At 29.0% G+C, this 22,057-nt stretch overlaps 1 protein-coding gene across 2 annotated transcripts in view; it reads left to right on the top strand.

The window, feature by feature from the left end:
• The first annotated feature begins 3,126 nt into the window (after nt 1–3,126).
• LOC116767020 (tachykinin-like peptides receptor 99D) overlaps nt 3,127–22,057 on the top strand; it is a 58,130-nt gene continuing 39,199 nt past the window's right edge. For both annotated transcript variants that reach the window (XM_032657165.2, XM_032657164.2), the window contains exon 1: nt 3,127–3,440. The gene's annotated coding sequence lies outside the window, so the exon portion shown is untranslated. The remainder of the gene's footprint in view (nt 3,441–22,057) is intronic.

Raw genomic sequence — 22,057 nt, 5'->3', positions numbered from 1 at the left:
ACCAAGAATATTCAGAAATTTTTGATATTAACGGAATATTTTAATATTATAACTTTGTATAATATTCATCAAGAACACTTCATTACATACATTTATATTTATTTTTATATGAAATAAGTATTTGGATACAAAGTTCGAACTTCCTTACCTTATGACAATTTGAACAGAAGTTAGATTTATAATTTTAAAACATAACATGGCAATGATTTGTTATCTGTAATTCAATTGTCATATTCTGAGAACGAGACTTTCGTTTTCATAAACGTAGTCGAATGTTTTTTACTTTTGAGATTTTTTCAATTATTATTAGAATTAAGGACAATCTACATAGTGTCATTGAAAATTGTATTACATTAAATGAAAAGAAAAAAAAATATTGGAATGTTAATGTTGCCATATCCAAAAAGAAAAATTAAATATACTTAAGTATGCAATAATGATAATTAAAGTTTTATCCAATATGTTTTTTTATTTGTTTTTTCCGGTTCTGTAACCTGATACCGTTATAACTATATTTTGTAACGTAAAGAAGCGTTCAAAGAAAAAGTTTTCAGGAACGTTTCCTCGGTAACTTAAATTGTGAAGAGAATCGCAACAGACACCCCTAAAGTTTTACTTATACAAACTGGTAAAACATTTGATGAAATCGAATACTCGGATTTGAAGAAACATTTTCAAAGCGGTATGAGTACAAACTTTTTAAAAGCTATATTTTATAGAGATATTCGAACTGCAGTCTGTATACAGAAACGTTTCTTACTATACAAAATTTTATTCATTAATAGTAAAAATCAATCGTAGTTTTATTTTGGACTAAAAAATTTATAATCATTAAACAATTAAACTTTTATTATGTTACATTCAAGAAATAAACAAAAATATTATTAAATTAGTTTTAAAAATCACATTAACTTTAAAATTGACAGATAAGTGAACATTAAATTTATATACGATATCAGTTATAGATGAAAAAAAGTCAAACGTACCTCAAATACATTTTAACAAATTATTTGTAGATGCCTTTTTGTTTTTGGACCGTGGGGCTTCAAAATATTTTTGAATATAAAATTGGATTAGATAAATAATTTTTTTATTATTACATATATTTAAAAATTACGAAGAATATACACAACACAACATTTTCAATTAACGTAGTCCATATTTTGAAGTTAAAATCATGAAATCTGCATCAAGGATTTATTTTTTAAAAATAAGAATTGTAAACTATAAATTAGCTCAATAAAGGTCGAATATAAAAAAGCAAACGAATAGCGGACATATTTATCAGGTACGAATACTTTAACGGCCGATCCCGCTTTGATAATAAATTTGTACATTTAATGTTTTTCATTACGGGTCAGGCTTTTATTTGTAATTAACAAAACAGAATAATTTACTTATGATGGAATAAGATATGTTATTAAATAAATAAAAAGTCGCTAAAAAAGTAGAATTTCATAATTTTGTGATTCAGAAAATAATCGATTTCATCTCTTAGGCAATACAAGTTATAAAGAAAATCAGGATATTTAAAAATATATTACACTATGTAAAAATCAGTATATGAAGTTTACAACAAAGATATCGTTTATTATGAAATATTTTAAATCAGGCCAAACGTATGGAACACAATTTTTTTACAATGAGGACTAGATTGGGCTTGATGCATTTAGTGAGTCACAATTTCGAGCTTCTTTGCCAGCATGATAACAACTGATTTGGTATCATCGTCATCAGGTCCTCTTATACGGTTGCCAATAAGCACGTTGGAATCACCCTGGTTTTATATATTGCCGATTGGGTAGTGTTTCATGGGTAGCTAGCCATGGGCCCTCAAGTACCAACGGCTGGTGGAGAACCCGTTATAAGATACCGATACTGTCCATCACAAACGAACAGATATAAGAAGTATCTTTGGAGGTATCATAGTCTGCCCAAATCATCAATTAACTATTCAAACCTATCTTCCATATAGCTTCCTCAGAGCCGGCTATATCTGACCTCGGTAGATGGTATGACTTGGTCTTAAGGAAGGAAGGAGGCCAAGATACATGATGCATGTAGGAGAAGTTATGTGTATTTGAAATATAAAATATTCATAGAAAATATATGCTTTAGAAATATAATTATATTCTATATTTGTATGAATCGCGATTCGAATTTTTAATCTTACGTTTATTATTAAGAAAGCACAATTTTTATAACAAAAGATAATTTCCACACAAAATAAAATTATTATCTAATGAACATAAAAGTCACAAATTAGAGACCATCAAAATGCTTTTTAGATTCATCTCAATACCGCAAATATTCAAAACAAATGGGGAAGAAGAGAAAATAAATAAATTCACGATAAAAACTAACAAAGATCGCAAAACAACATTTGTTTTAAAAATATTTCTCACTATAAGTAGAACATTATTGCAAATTCATATTATTACTTATACTATACTCATGTTGTTACTATAGTAAAATAGACAACATTCTTTAGTCAGAATTGAAAATAAGACGTGCTGTTGATTTAAAGACTGTTCAGTTATCGTTTCAAAATAGATAGGAATACAATAGAAAATTGATGAAGGAAAATTTAGGCCTTCCAACATGCTAATTGATTCATGTCGATTTTATCGATGCCAAATTGGTTATTCCATGAAAGAAAATTTGTGAGAAGCGATCTTGAGCTTCATATACGATGGAAATTAAAGTTAAAGAGAAAGTTAATTTAATTTCAAACCCCTGTTTTGTATTGTTTATTATAAGAAAATTTGCAGCGATTAATAAATTAAAATTAAAAAACAATTTATCTTACAAATAGTATTATATTTTAAATTTAAGAATATGCACCAATTAACATCTTACAAATATGACAACGGCTGGGAGTCGTATTCTATTATCAAACAGTAAACCACATCTGATTTTGGATATTTTTATCGACACGCTTTAGATCCGTAGAAAAAAAACATGCTTTGTAAATTTGAAGATATTCAAACAAAACAGAATATTTGTACATCCTATTTCTATTGTTATAAAAAACTTATATTTAGATTGTTATATGAGAAAAATATATACTGTTTGTACGTCCGACGTTTGCGCGTATCCTTATTCCCAACTCAAATCGCGATGGGAGAGCGTCGGGTCAACAGTGTGACGGTGGCGGTACGCTCACTAACATCGCCTGAAACTCGCTGCAGTATATGATTCCTGAACGCAATAAAAATATATAGCACTCAAAAATTAAAATTCGTGAAAGTATTTTTAATTGTACATCAAAAAACTACATCAGTGCTGTAAGTTTATAGACCAATACGTAACTTTTTAAGTGTTAATCTTATGGAACATATTTAAAAAGTTTTAAGACTGTTCTGTTTTATATTAAATTATTATAATAACTTTGACTTATTGATGTGATGTGATTGTGTATATTACAGAGGTGCCGTCAGGTAAGTTTAATTGATTTAATTTGAAATAGCATCGTAAAATAAATTACAATTACAATAATTGTTAAACATGTAATTATTGTCATTTTTCTTTACATATATAATGTATTTTAATGATATATTACATGATTATACATTGGCTTTCTATAGAATTTTACGTTATGAGTTTGAAATAACACAAAAGAGATTAAATAAGAAATAAATAATATATGAAAAATGGGAAAACAAAATATCAGTTTAAAAACAAACAAATATAACATAAGACAAATTACAAATTACAGATTCTTAATATCATTGGTTCTTATAGAAGCTTATTTTTCTTATCGTAAATCTTTACACAACACGTCTTGCGATAAATATACAAAGTAAGAAACATCTTTACTGTTATTCAGTTATTTGAAACAAGTTGTAATTCACTAACAGAAGTTATCGAATAGATCTGCTACAAGTTTGGGGAGTTATAAGTTTTGTGAGTCAAATCAAAAGTTGCCGAAAACACTTGTATTGGATTATAACAGGGTCCTAATATCATTGTGTTACATTCGTGAACTTTGTACACCCCACTATTAAACTTGACACCATTTGATCAACACTGAGGATTATTTATAATAGGTTTTCAATTGGATATAGAAAAGCTTCCTAACTCTCTTTCAAATTAAAACTGTAGCAATAAGGTATTTTCCTCCAAAAGTATTGATATCTAATATTATTTTAAGTCTCTTGCAATAGGCGCTTTGATGGGACTGTGTTATCTTTCATACATTAGTTAATGCTTTATAAATATACAAAATTTTTGATGGAAATTAATAAAATTGCTGCTTTGTCTTTCTTTATTATTATAACGTAAATACATTACGGTTTTTTTACACGGTAATAATATTTAAATGGAATTAGATTTTCGCCATTTTATTACAACAGTATATGCTCATGCCCGTTTTGAAGACAACTCATTTTTATAAATTGAACAAAACATATTCATATGAAACGAAATTCGATTTGCAACATTCGAGCAAATTTTAAATGCAATATTTGAACTCATCTGAAAGTAAAACAAATGTTGGTATATTCTTTTTTATAATATTTTATAAAAAAATAATAATATCATGTATGATAGTTTTGGTATAATTTGGAATTTGTACTGTTTGGTAAATAATGCTTAACGGTACTTAAATCTGTAAATTATGTTTATCATAAAAAAATCATTGTCACTGAAAATATATAACATAAAACGAACCTGTCCCAATTCAGCTTCGAAGACTTAACCGGCACGTAACAAAGTGCAAACATTGCAAATTAAATAAAGGCCGCTTTAATTGTAACAAGTTTTTTTTACAAACAATAATATGTGAATTTATTCACAACGCAAACATTATTCAATCGCCAGTTTTCAGTTGATTACGACAGTCGAGAAGTGTAAGCAACGATAAAAAACCTTTTACTTAAATTGTTTAGGAAGTAGTTAAAGAACCAAAAACTTTAAATGAGAAAGTTTACATGCACATATCTACAAGGTTATGTATTATTTGAGAGTCACCGACTCGCTTGTTTTTTTTTTATTCTAAACCACTTTTATATAAATATTAAACTAAGTGTTGTTTAATCCTTAAAATTACGTTTAAATAATTTTATAATTTTCAAAATACTTACTTCTGAATGAATGCTTTCAATCAGATCAAAAGATTTCAAACAAATTAAACATTAAACTAGTATCATTCACAAGTGAAAATTTTGCCTACTTCAAAATAATTGACACTATTTTCCTTTGCAATGCTACAACAATAATACCTCATTGAAAACTACAACATGCTTTGACTGTAAATGCCTAGAATCACGATGTCGCATTTGAAGTCTCTCAGAGTAATAAGAGATGGGGATGAAGTAGAGTACCGTTTTATACACCTAGTTTTTAATCTGAAATTAGTTTTAATCAGTCTAACCTACTTTCTATTAAAAATAGACTTGTAAATTTTTGCATATCGCTAAAATCTTTTAAATTTATTGCCGTATACAAAAAAATTACTGTATTTGGATAATAATTTATTTTTCTATAGACATGAATGAGCAATTGCCCGCACAATTGGAACATGCAATTGGCCAGCAAGCATGTGTATCTCACAAACGGAAAAAATCAAGAGTTAACATTGGGAACATAAGCGTTATGCTAACTTTAAAACCGTTATTGTTGATCTAACATTGATTTAACAATACCATTTATATTATATTAATTACAACTTTGTTTAACGATTTCACCTCTCTGTATCATACGTCGTTATCGTATTTATAATGTTAATTAGTAGAACATTAAGATATGCATTATAATGAGATTAGTACGACTAAAAATAAAACGAAAAATTATATTTGAAATTCTATACATAAAAGTCAGTTGAGCATGCAAGTACAATATTTCCCTAGCAACATATTTGCAATTGTAGTAAATAATAAATGTCTTAAAATTATTTTACGTGCGTTTTTCTGATTTTGGTATAGTAATAATTGGAACAGCTAGTCTAAAACAATTTCATTGAGACTTTTACTCGGTGATTAAAGCATTCGTACAGCTAAGTATAGACATCTAAATTGTATTATTTGCTTATACGTGTTGTATATTTCTTTGTTCTTCTTATTTGCTAGTTAATTTTCTTGTTAAAGCCCTTTTCGATTAGTTTCAATAATTACGTAAGTTGAATAATTTTACCAGAATATCGTGATAATATATGTGTACCTACCAAATACCTTTAAATTTGTATTAAATGTCTAAAAGTGTCTCAAAAATATTTAAGGCTTCCATTACGAATTTGGAATATTTGCCAGTAATGACTACCGCTCAGTATGTAAATTAAAAAATTCTTTTCCCATACACAACTCAATGATACACGTATATTCAACATGTCACTTACACAGTTAACAAAGAAAAAATAGATGAATCCTAAACAAATTAGAAATAAGAAATGTATAATATCTTGTCAATATTTAAAAAAAAAATTAATCCATTTTTTACAGCCACAAATCACAATCCAAATACAACGAAAATAAATTTATCTTTAACATGCACTGGTCGGTACATGCAAAATTAAAAGCATAAATTCAGGAAAGAGCTTTTTTTGCCAAGTTTCCGGACTAACACAGTTTTAGAATAAAAAACTACCGTCTAACAACTCCAATAGAAATAAACCACTTGAAACTTCTTACTCGCATCATCTACTATTTGTGTTATTTAACTCTAGTCTAGGTTAATAAATTAATTGCTGCTACGTTTAGTGTTTTAGGAATGCAACTAGTTTGTTTTCTATTTTCTAATTTAAAATTTTATGAATGATATAATATGAGATAAACCCTTCGATATCAGTTCTACGAACAAATTTTTATTAAACATATCAATAACTTATGACCAAGTTCTGTTCAAATTACATTAAGTATGAATATCTTAACCTTTCTTCATTTGTAAGTTCGACACACCTAAATAAGCCAGTCAAACAATTAAACTTGTCTTTTAGATATCATTAAAATTGATACTTTGCATACATTTCTATTTATCTTTGGTTTGTTTTTCGTCGTTTATTGAAATTAAATACGGCCTTTCTAAAAGACTGGATACCTCTTTTATTGTCCTTTTATACATGGACATTATAACTTTCATAACAACCCGGAACTTTTGTAATTCAATAATTTCCAATTTTCAATTCACTAAATATACAATTTCACTATTAAGAACTAGGTAAGATACGAAAGTCAACATTTTTATCAAATATAATACGATTTTTATACAATTTGAAATAAAACGATTTTTATAAAAAGGAGTCATTAAAGTGTGTCACTATTTGTGAAGAAGAAACTTGACTTCTCTACGTCTTTACAAACAGAAACAATGCCAACAAAAGCAAACAGACATAGAGTTTGAAGATTTCTGATTAAAAATCTAAACTTTGAATTCCTAAAGGTGCATTAAGAAATGTAATACAAAAATATGAGTACTGTTTTATAATCATAATATGTATCAACTTGGAAATATATATCACAGGCTTTCAGTATTCCTACCGTCAAGATAATTCTATGCATTATGTATTAAACCGAAATGAATTTATGTAATAAAACAGGTGTTGTTATTAAGAAATTTCAAAATATTTAACATGATAAGCAAATTCATCAAATATGATACGGAACATCATACTGTATGGATATGTTTGAAAAATTAATGATCAGATGAGAAAATGTCTGCAGACTCCGAGCGTCTTGATAATTAATTGAATCGATGACGTGGTAAACTCACGATAGTATTTTTAGATAACATAGCCTCGACGAATTAATTGTCATATATTTTTTGTGATTATTTTAATAAAATAAATGGTTTTAGATCATGATATTATATATATACATATATATTGTTTTAGGATAACTATTAATGTTAATTGTTATGAAATAAACTCGACGCAAATACAAGTATTTCAAAATGATTTAATTTAAATTATACATTTATAATTACAAATTGAATTTGATCATACATAGGTTTTTAGGAAGTCCTTGTAAATTCCAAATCAACAGAAAGATTAATCCAAAATTATATATTTTATTAAAAGTACGTTTCACATATTTTTATTTACTTATTTTCAATCTAAAATCTAGCGAATTACTGTATATAACAAGTGTTAATGTTTAAAAATAAACTGAAATAAAAAATTCCCTTACAGACGCTGAAAAGCTTTGAATTATCTAAGTTATTATGTTGTTTCAGCTGCAATGCTGATATATGGTAGCGAGATCTCACTCTTTGTTTGATACCTCTTGGTATTCTTCGTATTCTGATTCATTTTATTGCCACCGCTACTTTTATTAGTTGACATCTTTTGTTAAAATTGTTATATTTGCGTACGTAAAATACAAACATTTTCATGTAAAAAATCAGAATATCCGTGACAATAGTGCCACAGTGAATCATGTTCAAAGATTTTTGTTTTATTTCTTCACAAAAGTATTTTTTTGTAAGAGAAGAATTGTTACAATCACTAAATTACTTAATAAAAACAATGTATTACTAAGTACCTTTAAGATGGGATCGACCCCGGATGAATAAAGGGTTAAGGTTCAAACTCAACAATTAGAAACAAAGATTGTTCCGACCTATTAAAACCATTTACAAAACCCCTTAAAATGGGGAAATTATTAATATTCCCGTCATTGGAATTCCACTTTTGATAATAATGAAATCAAAATTATGTAATTACTTAAAGAATCGATTTACTTTGTTCAAGATGGATACAAGATAATCAGATGTCACAATGATGAAATTATTTAATTACTACAACATTTTTATCATATATCTAACTATTAAATATATTTTTTAAATTGGAGTAAACATAGTGCACATATATATAAAATATTACTATTTTTGTAACAGTAGTGGTTTGATATATTTTTATCTCATCTCTAAGTATCAATTAATGTTAATTAGTTAATAGCAAAGTAATTTCGGTTGTCCTGTAGAGCATAATTCATAATTGTTCCTATGCAAAAAAGTTTTCTATTAGTCAAAAAACTTCCATTCTATTTGATGACCTTTAGCAATCATAGTATCCATATTTTCTATCTGAAACTGTAAATTTTATTAAATCAGTCAATCTCTGCTACCTAAAATGTTTAATAATCTTTGAAATAAATGAAAGTTAGGTGTTCCAAGTTCGACAATTTTGTGTGGTATGCGACATCATTTTCATACATTTCCACAATTTTTATAGTGTGACTGATAATGTGTAAGTCATAACATAGTCTGGTGCAACGTGCTTCGAGACTTACTAATTGTGGCCTCTAATCTTTGACTCCTTTGTTTATATCAGTTGTTGATGTAAACATTGGAATAGATCGTAGCTTGGATGAAGCTGAAAATACACAACAGTTTTGTAATAAAAAAGTAGCGAAATATTGCAATTTTGTGATGTGCGTCTTTTTATACGATATATGCTGCATCGTTCTGATGTCTCGTTTTGAAAAGTTTTGCTTTAACTAAATTAGACAAGTTTTTCGCAGATATAGATTTTTGAAAAACCCTCTATTCGTAATGAAATTTAATGACAAGTAATTTAACAATTCCAAGTAGTTCTATGTTATGAATAATTATTTAACCCACGCACAATAATTTATACTAACAATATAATATTTCAATTAAATTATGGCTTGCTTTTGATAACTTCAACTTTAAAAGCTCTACTATAGGGTTTTCCATTAAGGGTGCTTGATCTTTGAAATGCAAAAAAAAATACATGTAGGAAAGATATTTGCAAAATTTTTTTTTTATTTGGAAGGTCTATTGACCCCATTATGTATGGAATATGACATCATTCAAATGACCGCCACGGCTTCGGTTGGTGGCGCGCACACGAAAGGTCCAATTTTCGATGACTCTGGCGCACAAATCGGGCTGTATTTGATCGATGGCGTGGCGTATGTTGACTTTGAGGGCATCGGTGGTTTGCGGCTTGTTGGCATAGACCTGCGACTTAAGAAAACCCCACAAGAAAAAGTCCAGCGGGGTCAAATCGCACGATCTCGGTGGCCAGTTCACGTCGCCTCCGCGCGAGATGACCATGTCCAGAAATTGCTCGTGCAGAACTTCCATCGTAGCGTGTGCTGTGTGGCACGTAGCGCCTTCCTGTTGAAACCACATGTTGTCCAGATCCATATTCTCGATTTCAGGCCAAAAGAAGTTGGTTATCATCGACCGGTATCGCTCACCATTGACGGTGACGGCCACACCATTATCGTTTTCGAAAAAATACGGACCAATCACGCCTCCGGCCCAAAATCCGCACCAAACAGTCACTTTCTGCGGGTGCATTGCCACTTGGTGAACCTCGTGTGGATTGGTCTCGTCCCAAATACGGCAATTTTGCTTGTTGACATAGCCATTCATCCAAAAATGCGCCTCGTCGCTGAAGATGATTTTTTTGCCAAAATCGGCGTCACCTTCCAACTGCTCTAATGCCCAGTCAGCGAACACACGGCGCTGTCTATGGTCATTAACCTTGAGCTCTTGGGTCAGCTGGATCTTGTACGGGTGCAGGCTCAAGTCACAACGCAAAATTCGCCAAGTTGTCGTCTGCGAAAGGCCGAGTTCCTGTGCGCGACGCGGAATTGACTGCCGCGGGTTTTCGAGGACACTGTCGCGCACAGCGGCGATATTCTCGGCAGATCTCGCGTTACGTTGACGCACGGGAACCGGCTGATTGTTAACTGACCCGGTTGACTCGAATTTGTCCACCAATCGACGGATAGTCGACTCGGCAGGACGATCATCGCGACCGTAAAACGGGCGAAGTGCGCGGAACGTTGCTCGAACTGAAGACCCATTTTCATAAAACAATTTTATGATTTGCACGTGCTGCTCGACACTGTAACCTGCCATGGTGGTTTGGGAGGACGGAATGAATATAACACACTGCATTTGACAGCTGTCACTCAAACAACATGGCCGCAATCAGCTGTCAAAGTTCAAGCGTCCCTATTGGAAAACCCTATAGATATTTGATTTTCACAAACTCAAAACATTTAATAAAACGAGAACTTTTTCCAAGCCATCCAGACCATAAACTTACATGTCCCCTTTAGCCCTCGACTTCCTACTTGCCTGAATGAAAATAAAAAAAATGCTTATACATTAAAGCTCCATTTAAATATACTGTAAACAAACAATTTTTATAAAAATAAAATTTCATTTGTATTTACACATAACTAAAAGTTTCTACCAAAACTCCAAAGAAAAAACTTAAATTACGAAAAGACTACTAAAAGACAGACAAAAACTATCTAATTGGTGTGCAAACAATGACAGACTAGAACTAAATACATACATTTCTAGTTTGGTCCCAAATTTTTTCTTACCAACCTATTAGAAAGTTGTCGATTCTTCGTTTTCAAGATTAATTTATAATGTAAGTAAACATTTAATAACATCTAAGACTTTCGCAAGTATTCATTTCAATGTTACTCATATTTGTCGGATTTTATTATTTCAAAAAACTACATAATCCCGCCGTTTCGGTTACTTTGCATCAACCGTGATCACGGGCCGACGAGATGTGAATCGCGATTCACACAATAGGAATACGTAGTTTTTTTAAATAATAAAATATTAGTTTCATTGAAGTAAACATTTGTTTCCTTATATTGCTTACCATAATTGCATTTTAATTAATGATAAACTTTAAGGTTTACAACAATAATAATTTACCCAATTACGTATTTTATCAAAATGCGTTTATAATTTTGACAAGGTGCGATGCTTGAACCATTTGTCCCAAAGCTTAATTCATAGCAATGAAACTCAAAATACATACAAGGATATGATATTTTAAGGCCTTAATAAGTGTCATACATAAGTGTCATTTCTAAAATCCCTTGAGACAAAAGACTTTAAAGAGTTATTTATAGGACAGCTTTTGTTTGTTGAGGGAAAAAGTACTTCCTTAAATACAAATACAAAGTATTAAATCGAATGCGACTTAAATTCCTGTTTTTATTTCAAATGCAAAATTGTAAATTTTCATTTACATTTCCAATAATGAAAATAAATCATTAGCCTCTAAGTGAAGAAAATTTTTGAAAATAATTTCGCAAAGAATTAAAAGCAATAATTAATGTTATACTTACAGAATTTATTAAGGCACTATTAAATCCAAAATAGTCTTATAATAAAATTAAACTATTATATCTTGATTTCGAGTACACTATGAAAGTAATTTTATAAAATTACCGTATTTTTTATAGTACAATATAAAATTACCGTATTTTTAATAGTACATCCGGCTTTACCTAATTGTGTTTATTGAATTATCACAAATTTGACAATTAATTTCAGGTTTCAAAAAAATTGTTAGAAAGATTCTTTTATCTAAATAGTATGTTATTTTCTTGGCTGTCTGAGATACAAATTCAAAAATTTCTTATTATCACTTAGTTTTTAGAACGTGAAGACAAAATTGCTTTCTTACTTCTATTCTTAAATAGGTATAAGTAATATAAAAAATAAGTATTAGGTATTCATTTTATATATTTTTTTTACTTGAATAAAAATACCTATACCGTATAGGTATACTACTTAAGTACCTTCAATATCTTTAGGGACAAAAGTAAGTAGGTATAACAACCAATTGCTTTTATGTAGACAGATTTAAACAGCTTTGAGAAGCCTCGAATAATCTGAAGACCCTTCATGTTTTGAAATATTTCCACACTTCCATCATCACCCATCATCGGTACTTTACTTAATATTAATAACGAAAACATCTTAGTTAATTTCATCTTCGAAAATAAACTACTTCATTTAAATATAAAATATAAATCAACATCCGATTTTGATTGTGTAACGAATTCATAGATTTAAAAATATTTTGTTTACTTAATGGTCGTGAATTGAAATAGTTCTCTCACATAAATTAAATTTTTGTAGTTGGAATTATGGCTAGCACAAAAATCCAATACGCGGGCTACGAATGTCGGCAATGCGATATGAGTTTCATAAAACCCTTGAAATATGAACAAAGTTATATCAAACCTTTCAAATTGCAAATAATAGGGTTAGGGTTTATGGTCATTGTGTGGTAAGAACGAAGATCTTTATAGAATCCTTATGATAATATCCTTAAGACATAAATAAATGGTATTTTGACATTTGAACTTTATCGCATCATTTCAAATAACCTTACGGTTATTATGTTTATCAATAATTGAGAAAAAAAACATCACTTATTGACTATGAAGCCTCAGTGAAAAAAAAATTTAATAATTTGGTGACTTCCAAATAAAGGTTCAAATTTATTTTACCTTGCATGTCCATAACCCAAACACATTTACAAATAGTTTAATTTAGTAAATTGGACGGTATCATATTTTTATATTCGTTTATGAATTTATTATTTTATCAATCTATTGAGAGTTATTATTGTATAGTAGCTATAAAATAACTTTACAAACAATGTGCACGGGCAGAAACGCTAGTTTGACTGAGGGCTAATTCAATTCTGCTGTCCATTACACTGTTTGGCTCTGTGAATTCTAGTTACTTAACCTGACATCAATTATTGAAATTAGTCCGACTAATGAGACAATTCAGTGTAATAACAGCAAACCAATTAGGTACTATTAATATGCTAATTGTTTAATTAATAACAACATAAGTAAGAAATCATGAACGGGCCCGCATGAGATATGAATTGATTATGGACCGTCTTAGATTTTTCAGTCAAGTTTAAGGGACATTTTATACAAAACACAAACTAGTTTTTTTTTAGCACTTAATGTGAAGAATTTATTGTGAAAATTATTTATGTAAATATACGCGTTACCAAAACACGTTTATTTTTATAGAATTATATAAAACACTACTTACACGAGCTCTGTAATTGCTATAAATAATAGAAAAAGAATTTCATCGAAACCTTTATCAAATGTTTTCGGAGTAATATTGCTTACTTTTATCCCAATAGTTTTTATTTATGTTCGTCGTTCTTTCTACCGTGAGCGATTAAACAATTGATTACTCTATCGGGAGGTTTTTATAATAAAAAATTGCTTGTTAAAAAAGTTTATCTCTTTATATACTTCTTAAAATATATATTTTTTTATCACTGAAAAGAAAAAAATAGTAAATATCTTAGTACAAAATATATTTTCTTTGATTTTTTACAGATATAAGTATCTAAAAGATCTAATAAAAGTATTTTACAAATAATATACAATAGCTACGTATCGTGAAACATTTAATAACATCAAAGTGCCTTAACAATACTATCGTATTTATTCCTACTTCGCATATTATTTTATTTCTATCTATTTATGAAACAATCCATATATTGACGTCAAACTCGACAAAATTAATCAACTATATGACTAGAATTCATATAAATGTTATGGCCAATGACTGCGGTGGCAATTATTCTATGAATTAATTAAAAAGTCCCTTAACTTATCTAAGATAACCATAATTTTATTAAAGATTGATGACTTTGATAACTAAAATAATTTTTCATCTGTAATTTAATGTCCATAGAAAAATAAGTAATGTGAAGGAATTGAGAACATTTTTCTTACCTTAAATGTTTGATTTCAGAAATTTACTTTGATTTTATTGAGAACTGGAATTATTTTCGTATCTCAAATTTATTTGGCTAGAGACTTTGAATGCGAGGATGTTGGTTATAGAGGATTATAAGAAAAACTAGTCAACATCTTTCTTCTCGGTAATGTATAATTCTATAAGTTTGTCTTAATTGAATTAACTCATTCACGCAGAGGGTTTAAATGTTATTTTATTTCAATCACAGCATTTCATTATATGAATAGTGACGGTATGAGGTAAAAAGAGATAATGGATAAAGTACATATGAAGATAAATTAATGATATTTTGATAAAGCTATCAGTAGTTAATAATATGATACCAAGAATTTCTCTAGTTCAAGAATTTCTGTTTTTTTTTTTTTAATTTAATTTTAAGAAATAACATTTGTATTAACAGTGATCGACATGACCTAGTCCTTTTAAAACCATGCTCCCTAATCAAAAAAAAAATCGAAAAATTATAAAAAATTTGCAGCCTTAGTGTTTTGCTTGCTTTCCTTTATATCTTATTTCTTGTATACATTAGAAAATGTATAAACAGGCTTAAAACAAAATCACAAACTCTCTTTATTTATAAAGCTAATAAACATTGAACAGGTTAATAATTTTAATTAAAATATTATACACAATTTAGTAGAAACAAATCTGAACTGTCAGTAATATTAATAAACAAGTAGGCGTTTAGTAGTGTTGACCTGACCGCATTATTCTATTAAAGAACCTCTCGAACATGCTCTTGAACACAATTTTGCCTTGTTACGCAAACGTTTTGCTAAATCAGAGTTGTGAACGTTATTCAAATGTTTTTATCTCGTTAACATGAGCATCAGATACCTACAGCTGTAAGACTATACAAATATTTCATTAAAATTTAATTAAGACTTTTATTAAAATAGCCTATTGAAATTTTTCAGATTTAAACTTCCTCGTTTCGAAACAAATATTTGCTTATGAAAAAGGTATAGACAGTCTTTATGCTATTATAATAAATAAGATGTTTATTCTATGGAGCAATAAACTCGATATCAGAAGAAAAATATTTTGTGGAAAATTATATTCGATTAAGCATGTCTTCTGCTCCTTGACTAAAGGTCAAAGGATTTCCTAGCTAAAAGGGACCGGGAATTATTCACTGGATCAGAAATATGTCCTAGAGGTAAAATAGATGCAGAAGTCACTTCGATTATTTAGGATCACCATATGCGGCAAAGATTTGAGTTTAAATACAACGGTTTTACAATATTAAATGAATAATTGTGTAATTAATATGAATTGCAAGTTGATAGTAAGAGGAATATAGTTGGATTGAGACGAAATTTCTCAGCATTCCATGGATTCACTATGTCGTTCGTGCCGTCCGGGCCGGGTCCGTCGCGATATTACTAATTTTGATAAACCGTAGCTGTCAAAGAAATTTGACCGACAAAAACTATAAAACTTAGAATATTACCAAACTAAGGTAAATCAGACTCAGACCATAATTACATTAACAAAGTTTTAAGATTGTTTGGATTTTCGTTGCATGATACCATTTTTGTTAAAAAAAAATAAATATCTGATATGCCACTTAAAAGAACTTTCTGCCAAGTAAAAGAACTTTCTTCTAAATATTTATTGTAATAAAGATAACATTTTTATCAAAGGTCCCTTCTCATACACGGTACATGTCGTTTAAACAAAATTTATGATCTAGAGGTAGTGGTATAGATATTGGTCGCATTGAAATCATTTACAATGGGCCACAAAAGCCTTACCAGAATACAAGACCGATAGCTTAATACACTGTTACAAGCTGGTACCCATAAATAAAGATCTGCCTACTTGATGAAATCTGCTCTTCGTAAGACCCGATATTGATAGGTATATTTTTATAACAGAATAAGATAGTAAAATACGCATTATTTATAGCTTATGTTGGTATTTTTACTGGAACATCAGTTTTAATGTTGTTTTAAATTGCGTGATAGGATTCAAGTCATCAGGACTATATTGGCAACTTAACAAAATAAATTACATCAGAATTTTTTTACCAGCATATACTTTATTATTTATATACATAAGGATTCTTTTACTAACAGTATATTAAAATAATTATTTATGTATTATAAGACAATTAATGTATGTTAATAAAGTTCTACTGATATATTTTATAAAAGTAGTACAGTATAACACTTTATATTTTTTATTATCACAAATACATTTTGAAAAATTGAAGTCCAGTTAAACAAAATCCTCTTGGCGGTAAAAAGCTACGCTTGTTCAGAAAATAGGCTTCATCTTAGTCGGAATGTGCTTGAGATGTGAAATTAATACACTCTTTCATGGCCCCACTTTTCAACCTTAATGTATGCTCCGCAAACTGGATTGGTACCAACCCACAAGTGTCCTCTGCTGAACCGGAAACACCTAGTAATAGCAAATCATGAATGTACTTCCAAAATAAAGTTGAAGAAAGAACAGACCTTTGCGGAACCACTGCATTGAATCAAATAAGCAACCGTCAGCAACTACTTTTAGAGCACATCTATTTAGAAAGCCCGATTTAAACTCAATCAGCCCTTCTGAGGAGCATTCCTGAAGAAAAACAATCCTGAAGTCTAGGGTAAGATACAAAGAAATCCTACCTCTTCCCAATCTGCTGACTCGTAACTCCACTTTCCTACCATTCTGAGGTTATCGCCATTTGGTGGGGTAACCTATTGTAAGTGGCTAGTCCACTAAATTGACCCCGTATTCACTGCGGAACGGTAGCGGAACACCCGTTTATTTACTTATCTTACTACTTTCCATGACCGAGCACCTTACACAAAGAAAACCTATACATGTCGTACCAGATTTCAACATCACGGCTAGTGAAAAATGTTTAAACTCTTGATCCGTACGACTTAATCTGCCAAACACTGGATCCCGATGAATCGTTTGTTAGCATAATTTTGTTTGATGGGCGGCAAGTATGTCAGAAGCAGATGTTATGGCCACACTAATATTGTACTTAGTTTTTAATTTTTCAATTTAATATGTATATATTAAAGATGAAGTTAAACTGATGTCTTGATTATATCAATAAAACATTTATTTTAAGTTGAGGTAATCACGTAAAAGCTTACATTTCGATAAACTGTAAGAAAAATTGTTTAAGCAAATGGCTTACAGTTATAGATAATATAAGATGTTTATAGTTTCCTAAGTTTAAGGAAAATAAGCAAAGATAAGATAACGAACTACATAGAAACATGATCATATAATATAAGTATCGGAAGAGTATTGTGGTGTTCTTTTGAAGTAAAAAAGACTTGCACAATAAATTCCGTATAATCTTATTTGCATTCTCTTTGATGATTTTTTTCATGTAGGCGATTTATAAATTTTTGTTGTTTATTTAAGACTTTTTATTTCCTCTTTAAGAATATTATTGCTTGAGAAGATTTATTGTCAAATCATTATATCCACGCAGCACTAACATAGAGTCTACAGAGGACATTTTTTTTACACTTCTACTAAAGTTCCTAAAATAGCCAGCATTACTAATAAGACGAATCTAGCGATGTTTGACAAAAATGTTTTACCAGTATTCAAGCAGCCTTATTCTACTTTACATATGTATATTTGTATAAATATACATTTATATATTTATACATTCCTATACATTGATTACGAATATATGTATATACCCTACTTAAATATAGATAAGTTCAAACTATAACTCGGTCCTCGTCTCGTTAAAAAAGAAATGAAATACTTTCTAAGACATATGAACAAAGGTTTGGAGGTACCAAAGAGACGCTAATATACTGCTATGAATGAATATGTTGCAGATTGCACATTACAAACTCACTTATCAAATTAAAAAATATTTTTTTCTTTATTTTTTAAATAATTTATATACCTACTTTCTAATTCAGCAGTTACAAAATAAAAACATTTATATTGTATCCATTTCACTTAACGAAATTAAGAATAATGTATTGCGTTTCAACCAAAGAAGATTTCGTCTAGATAAATATCGTTTAAACGAAACTTAATATAAGACGGAATAACATCACGAATGAAAATATAAGGTATATAAAAAATATGGAATTCTTCGTTCTCAACTGCGACTATCCAATGTAAAATAGTATAAGGTTTCATTCAATTATTTGCAAAACACTTTACAACGGTTATACAAACCACTTCAACGTATAAGAGAGAAATTTTTAAACGTTCTTTGTTGAAAAATCTCTTTACAAGTTACATTTTCAGTTGCATTGCATTTTAAAATTCTCTGACTTAGTTAGATTTAAACTTGTTTTATCAAAGAATAGAAAAGGTCAACACTAACTACCAATTACCATATCATATTAACAGGACTTCTAGATTGTAACAAATTTTACCGTTAGTTATTACAGAAGTTAATTATTGTTAACAACAATCACTTTGTTGTTAAAATAACTTTTATATTTTTTAAATCTCTAGGTACGAAAGGCCGACGTGCTGTTCAAAAGTATTATCTATATATAAATGTGACTGGTGAAAATAATACCATTATAGCCTCGAAAAGAAAATATTGTGCTTTTACAAATAAGTCTAATTCTTCAGATACAACTACAACAAAAATACTAAATAATTAAATAAAAACTATATGAGTACATATATATATATATATATATATATATATATATATATATATATGTATATATATATGTTAAATGCTAGAGTGCTGTAACTTTTTAAGTGAACATTTCCAATTCCCGATTTGATGAAGTAAAAATCAGACAATCTTATTACGATAGAAAATTCAGATGGTTTTGGTTGAAAAACAGAGCCTCTGTAGCTGTGAATAATATGGAATTATACTTTCGTATCTCGTGTTGTCACCAGTTTTACAATTTATACAATTTTATATTTTAAATTATTACTCAATTTCAATTGAAGGACAAATAAGTGATTTCACTAATAGTGTTTATTCGAATCCACAGAAAGGTCTTAGATCAAGTTATCTTACAAGTTATTCCTGGTGATAGTACATAGGTACTTTGTATTTTTCATCTTAGCGGTTTGTTAATAACTAAGAAGAAATTTTTCATAAAGAGAACAAAATAAATGTCCGCTTTACTAATTATTACCAAATAGGACATTTACTTAAAATAAAAGCATGGTCATATCCACTTTGATGGTAATAATAAATAGTATAGTGAGCTAATTACGTAAGACACAGACGGAAGGCCGAAGAAAAATCATTTTTACAACATAAACTTAATATACGACCTATCCGATATAAACCTGTACAATACAGTGGTTACTAAAATTATAATACCGTATCAAGTAAGTTGCTATTACATATTCGATTTCAGTGAGAAACAATTACAAGAAGGTATTTTATTACGGGATGTTAATGTAAAATGTTGTTTTTTTTTGAGGAAATTTTTAATCCGCAATTTTTTTGTATTAGTATGAAAAAATGTATAAAAATTATAATTGCTAAGCGCCCATGTATTCTCGATGAATATACATACATTATTACTTCTTTCAACTGAAATCTATATGAGCTATCTTCTGTTTATATATATAAATTATTTATATAATAATAATAATTATTATTATTATAAATTTTTATTTAATTATTTATATCTTATTTCTTTTTTATTTTATGTGTATGTTTGATTAAAATTCCAGTAGAAAAAAGAGAAGCAAAATAACTAGCAGCTTTCAAAAATCTGTAAAAGAATATTATCTGACGATAGTGAAGTCATAAAATTTTTTTGCTTCATCCATTGGTTTACACAATTTTTTTGTGATTTAAATAAATTTATTGAATTTTCTTTTTATTTCATAGTCTTTATATAAATTTTTATATGTTTTTAATAATATAATCATTCAATACCTCTCTTTATTGGCCACTCAATATGCAACAAAATATCTTCATATCAAAGATTTCCTGGAACAGAGCGTTACTTACTGTTGAGGGCGTTTTTTGTAGCAAAATTTCATTTGTTTGTTTTTTTTAAACTTTGTAAATTTTAATATTCAGAACAATAAATTTTTTTTTTTATTATATTTATAAAAAAAATAGTATAGATGGTGTATAGTACATAAAGTACATATGCCGTGATCATAATTCCCAAGCCGAAAGAGATAGTAAATCGCTAACGCTACCCAGTACTTTCAAATTAATGTCAGAAGAAGGAAATACATCACATTTTATTGTCAATACGTGAGAATTAAGGAATCAAGGAAATAACATAACGTGAACCATTAAGAAATGTAAGCTTATTTCAATGAGCATTACGAAAGAAAAATGGTTTAAGGTCTATTAAAATATTGGTATTGAAATTTCTCCCTCTTTAATAACGTAACACTTTTAACTAAAGCATCGAAGATTTTAGTTAAAATATGAGAAATAAGTATTCCACTATGCTTGAAGTTAAAATAAACGTTTCTAAGATAGTTAATGGAATGTTATATTAAGAGGGATGTCTACCCCTGATCCAGAATACGAAAAATAGGTATATATAACTCTTATTATGTTTATACATTATGAATTCCTACGGCCATAAAAACATTTTAAGTCGGTCATGTTGAATCAAAACCAACTTAGAATTCAAGTAAAAAAAAGTAATTAAGCCGCAACCAAATACGCAAATAAGGTTTACACGCCTTAAGACATATATTACTATCTGTCCTTAGTATAACATTCTTGGACAAAAAATTCTTTATTCTAAACAGCTTTATTTGATCTTTTTGTTTCGAATAGTAGATTTTAATTTTTTTTTACATATATCCGTGTATTTTTTTTTTATTTAAAATTTCCATTCCATTTCCATTAAATACAATAAAATTATCCCCACAAATTTAACATTCCATTAGGCCGTGAGTGACAAAAACTCAAGGGAACATCGTGAAATCTGTTTAGAGTATAAAACTTTTGTGTATAAAAATTGGATCATGGTTTTCCCGTAAATGTTCGCACGTAGAAGTCTATGTATTTGTAATATAAATAGCTTTCATTTGTTATTTAAAATTACGTTTTCAGTATCTTATACGACAACTGTCTAAGACATTTTACCAAAAGCACCAACTGTATATTCTCCTATGTATATGTTTTCACACAAGTAAGCAGATCGCTTGTCAGATTCTTTATTTTCCCAAAAAACTACAGTGAATCTAACAGCAGAGTTCGTTTCTTCCAATATTATTATTTCATGATCTAGAATCTAGACCTTTTCTGAACTTTATATGAAGTAAGTAAGGTCTGGAATATAAAACAAAAACAAATGTGAAAATTATTCTTCAGAGTATATACAAATTATCATAACAAGTTTCTCGTCTTGTCTGAGACTACTAATACTAGATTGTTTGCCTCTGTTTCAGCTAATATAAGTTGTTGTCATGAGTGCCATGTATCAATCAGATTAGAAGTAGTTGCACTGTCAAGCAGATGAAGTGGTAATAGCGAGTCATAGCAGTTAGTACAGTTACATCACTTAGCACTTTGAAAAATTTTAAGATTGATATTTTAATTGCCAATTTTAAGATAGAT

The sequence above is a fragment of the Danaus plexippus genome, chromosome 10, assembly GCF_018135715.1.
Source record: "Danaus plexippus chromosome 10, MEX_DaPlex, whole genome shotgun sequence".
Taxonomy (NCBI): Eukaryota; Metazoa; Arthropoda; class Insecta; order Lepidoptera; family Nymphalidae; genus Danaus; species Danaus plexippus.
The sequence above is the reverse complement of the archived record's forward strand: the minus strand, read 5'-3'. Positions and strand labels throughout refer to the sequence as shown.